This window comes from Cannabis sativa, chromosome 9 (assembly GCF_029168945.1).
Source record: "Cannabis sativa cultivar Pink pepper isolate KNU-18-1 chromosome 9, ASM2916894v1, whole genome shotgun sequence".
In the NCBI taxonomy this organism is placed as follows: domain Eukaryota; kingdom Viridiplantae; phylum Streptophyta; class Magnoliopsida; order Rosales; family Cannabaceae; genus Cannabis; species Cannabis sativa.
The window spans coordinates 15,941,428-15,946,078 of NC_083609.1; the positions used below are offsets into that span (position 1 = coordinate 15,941,428).

A 4,651-nucleotide genomic window follows, 5' to 3' on the forward strand; every position below is an offset into this window, starting at 1 on the left:
CTTTTTTGTCAAGAAATCACACATTATGAATTCTAAAATTAACATACACATAAAAATACCAAAATGACTACAATATAACATGAGAATAAAAAAAATGTTTGAATTGAAGAAAAGCTTCAAAGAAACCAATAAAAATCCAAATAAACAAGTGAAGAACAGGATTCGAAAGCTTACTAATAGAAATCGTTGAGGAAGATGGTGGAAAGCTTGGATCGTCGAAATAACGCAAAAATCCTAAGAATTGGAAGACAAGGGGGCGTCGACCTCAAGAGAAGTGAAGAGCTTTTCTAACTTTCTTTTTGAAGAGAGAGAATGAAATGTGGGAAATGAGAAGTGAGTTACTCACATAAGCTTATATTGCTTCTGTGGGACCCTCTCTCACTTGCCATGCAACATACATAAAAAAAATATCTAGATATGTAATATTATCAATTTTCTGCAAAGGAATGCGATCATAAAAGCAAGAGAAAATATTTCAAAGGCCAAATATACTACAAGATCTGCCTGGTTAAGGCTACATTAGTCCCAATTGAGCTTGAAAGTCTCTATATATACAGACGTCCACATAAGAACTTAGGGGTAAATGTTATCCTAATTTTTCCTAGTTTATGTGGCATGTCCACATGGCCAGGATCAATGCTACGTGGGAGTACAGCTTGACAAAAAGAAGGCCAAGTCATTTACTCAATACTACAACTAACGGGAGGTCAGAGTACTTAGGAGGGATGATGAAATGACAAACCAGCCACACAAAGGTGGTTGGCTCGCCACTACTGGTTGACCCTATGGCCAGCTTCCTAACATTATGGGGCCAGCCAGCGTGCACCTGGTAGGCGCATGACCGACCAGCCTATACCTGGTAGGCTTTGGTGGGCAGCCTTCATCCGTGGACAGCAAGCTAAGTTGTGAATTGAACTTCAGCAACCCACGAAAATAGGCAGAAAATATCAACTACTTTCTATTTTTGAGGGATAATTAACCTAATTAATTTTTATTATTTAGTTATGTAATTAAGGCTTTTTTTTAACCTATTTTTAAGGTATGATGGTTAATCTTGAGGTAAGCTCAACTATATAAAGGGCATAAATGAAACCCTAATTTCTTAAGTCTTAAGTTTTAAGTCTCTAAGCTCTTAAGCTCTAAGTCTAAAAGTAAACTCTCTCTTCTCTCTCACAAGCCATAGGCATACTCTCTCTTTCCCTTGAGATTTACCAACTTTATTCTCACATTGTAATCTTAAGAGAGCCACTTCAGATTCCATAACCTTTGTGTTCTGAGTGGTGTTATCTTTGGTATTATTACACCTAAAAGGGGAGTAAGAAATTACCCACTAACAAAGGAGGCCAAACCTCTATAAAATCTTGTGTCTCATTTACTTTTATGTTCTTACTGTGTAACATGTTGCAAGCATCAGTAATAAATACGACTCTGCTGTCAGTTGGTCAAATCTAAGGTCAACACATTTAGTTAATGTTTCTATAGCCTCCTCAAGACTTCTAGTAAAAGTTGAACATCAGCTTTTGAGAATTGACTATATACTAGAAAATATCAAAAAATTCCAGTATTGTATGGCAAAGGAGATCACCAAAAATTGCATTCATGAGGGCTTGAAACATCACTAGGGAATTTTTGAGTTAGAAAGGAATTACTAAGAACTTGTAGTGGCCTTCATAGGTGTGAAACACAATCTTTCAACATCCTTTACTGCCATACGTATTTGATGATAGCCTAACTTTAAATCTAGCTTGGAAAACATTTAGCTCCATGGAACTCACCAAAAAGTTCATCAATCAAGAGAATGGAAAATTTATCAACCACCATTTCTCTATTCAACACTCAATAATCCATACAAAACTACCAATTTCTGTCTTTTTTCTTGACCAACAAAATCTAGATTGAGAAAGGGCTTGTGCTTGGTACACATATCTCGAACTTGAGAATTTCGCGCACTAACTTCTTACTTTCATCCTTTTGAATTTTATCATAAAGATAGGGATGACCCAAAATTAGTCCAACCTCGCCCTTCAAAGTAACAGAATGCTCTTTTGATCTTACTGGAGGCAGCTTTCGTGGCATATGGAACACCTCTTTGCACTTTGGTAATAACTCAACCACTATCTCACACACCTATTGCTTATGATCATTATCCTGTGTTTTTATAGACCAAAAATGAATCCAGAAACCATATCCTTCTTATTCCACTGTATGGACCATAACCTTTAGTATGATTGGGGATTTAAAGAGGTTGGGATCTCCTTGTAATTTCACCCAAGTATCACCTTGTTCAAACTTAATCACCATAGTATGCTAGTTAAGTTGCATATCTTCCAAAGTTTCTATCCATTTAACTTCCAATATATCGTCAACTCCCCATAACTCCACCTATCTAGCTTCAAAGGTAAAAATCAATGACCACACAAAGGGATCCCAACTCTAAGGATACTTGAGCATAGACTCCTTCTACCTTTACTTTATCCCTACTGCCCAAAAGAATGCCATGCTCCATTGAGTAACAAGAAGACCCATAGCTTCAACAACCTCCATTAAGATGAAGTTGTGGGTATCAACATTGTCAATAAGCAGGGTTACAAGCTATTAACCTATTTTCCAAGCCAATTTCATAGTATGAGCTGAGGAAATTCCCACCATAGAGTTCAAGGAGAGGTTAGCCAATGATTCTTGTACATGCTCTGGCTCCTAGATTACTAGCAATGGTGGTAGAGACTCCCCAATGGGTGGAGGTTTGTCTTCATTAGCAAATAAGAGGACCTGTAACATTTTTTTCTCACACACATGCCCACAATGATTTTTTTTTCACATTTAAAGCACACCCCACGAGCTCTCATATCTTGATACTCTGTCTTTGACATTCAAAACATGATGGGAGGTTTTTCTAGTGGATGTGGTCGTAGAAGATGGGAAAGAGGTCGACATAGGTGGGACTATGAGCGATTGAGAAATTAAGGGATTTAGATTTTGTCTAATTGGAGTTGTGCTAATAGTGGGTCTATAGGGCTTGACACTTTCGCCTGTAACAGCTAGTGTCCCCCTCTTAAATTTGTTGGGTTGTTTCAATTATTTGGGCCAGGCACAATGGTTGTAGTATGTTCAATGCTCCCTTAATTACTTCTTTTAAGCCCTTCACAAAACTTCCTTCTAAGATGTGCTCTGGTACTCTTGGTACCAATTTGATAGGAACCACCTATACAAATTGTATCAATAATAATAAAGGTTATGAATATGGAAGAAGCCTCCACAAAGGGAATGTTGATATGGAGCTTTTTAAATACTTCAAGGAATTTGCTGAATGACTTATCCATGTTATTTTTGCGAAGCCTTTGAGGATAAGGAATTTTGATATGATGATTAATGTTAATGGGAGGTGAAGTTTCTTTTTATTGGAGACCTTCAGTAGTCTTTTTCTTCTCTTATGCTGATGTTGGTGCATGTTGATCCTGATCTTCATCCTCTGACTTGTCTTTGTTTCGCCCGACATAGTTCTTACCACTTCTCAAAGTAATCGTCTTTCAAATTTCTTTTGGATTGACTTCAGTAATGCAAGGAAAGTTACCTTGATTCTTGTTAGCCATTTGAGTAGCCAACTACCCCATCTGAGTTTCTAAGGCTTCAATGGAAGATCTAGCTTCTTTCGTGAACTGAAGTAGCAAATCTGTCTGAAGATTAGACCCTCCACTAGAACCTTGTTGTTGTGACTATTATTGATTTTATTGGGGCTAATTTCTTTGTTGGTAAAGCCCTTGTTGTTACTGATTTGAAGACTGCTCTTGGTAATTCTGTCGATGACCCCCTCCTTAGTTTTAACCATAGTTGTTGTTCTGAGAATAGTTCCCAATGGCTTTAGATTGATCCATTGGAAAACTATTTACATCCACCAAATAAATATCATATGTGTGAGATCCATAGCTCACAAGTAACTTGATCTAGCTTTGCTTGAGCAGTCATCAACTTAGTCAAAGCCTCCTCCTGTGTTGTCAACTTTTTTATGGCATCTATTTCATGCATATCTGCAACTTTCTTTTATTGGCTCCTTTCGGTTGGCCATTGTCTGTTATTCATGGCCATCTCTTCAAGCAGTTCATAAGCCTCATTCGCACTTTTTCTCATAAAAGCCCCACCAACTGCGACATCTATGATTGTTTGAGTATTGCCATCCAACCCATTGTAGAAGTTATGAACTTGCATCCACTTTTCAATCCCGTGATTAGGGCACTTTCTAAGCAAGTCCTTGAACCTCTTCCAAGCTTCATAAAGAGATTCGTTGTCTTGTTGGATGAAGTTGTTGAATTTAGATCTCAGCTTCGCAACCTTGGCAGGAGGAAAGAACTTGGTAAGGAATTTCAGGGCTAATTCCTCCCAAGTGTTGATAGAATTGGGTGGCAAAGATACCAACCAACTCTTGGCTTGATCCCTTAATGAGAATGGAACAGCCTCAGTCTGATGGCGTCATCATTAACTCCATTCATGTTGAATTTTTGATAAAGCTCTTCAAAGTTAGTGAGATGCATGTTTGGTTCTTCTGTTGGCAACCCCCAAAACTAGACTGTGGATTAGACCATCTTCAGTATGGCCAGCTTGATCTCAAAATTGATAGAATCAACGATAGGTGGCCTTATACACGATCTGGACCCTA

At 37.9% G+C, this 4,651-nt stretch overlaps 1 non-coding gene across 1 annotated transcript; it reads left to right on the plus strand.

Annotated features, from left to right (window-relative positions):
• Window positions 1–4,213: 4,213 nt before the first annotated feature.
• Window positions 4,214–4,320, plus strand: LOC115724291 (small nucleolar RNA R71). Its single transcript, XR_004013089.2, has one exon. It is a non-coding gene; the product is annotated as a small nucleolar RNA R71 (small nucleolar RNA).
• Window positions 4,321–4,651: the final 331 nt, after the last annotated feature.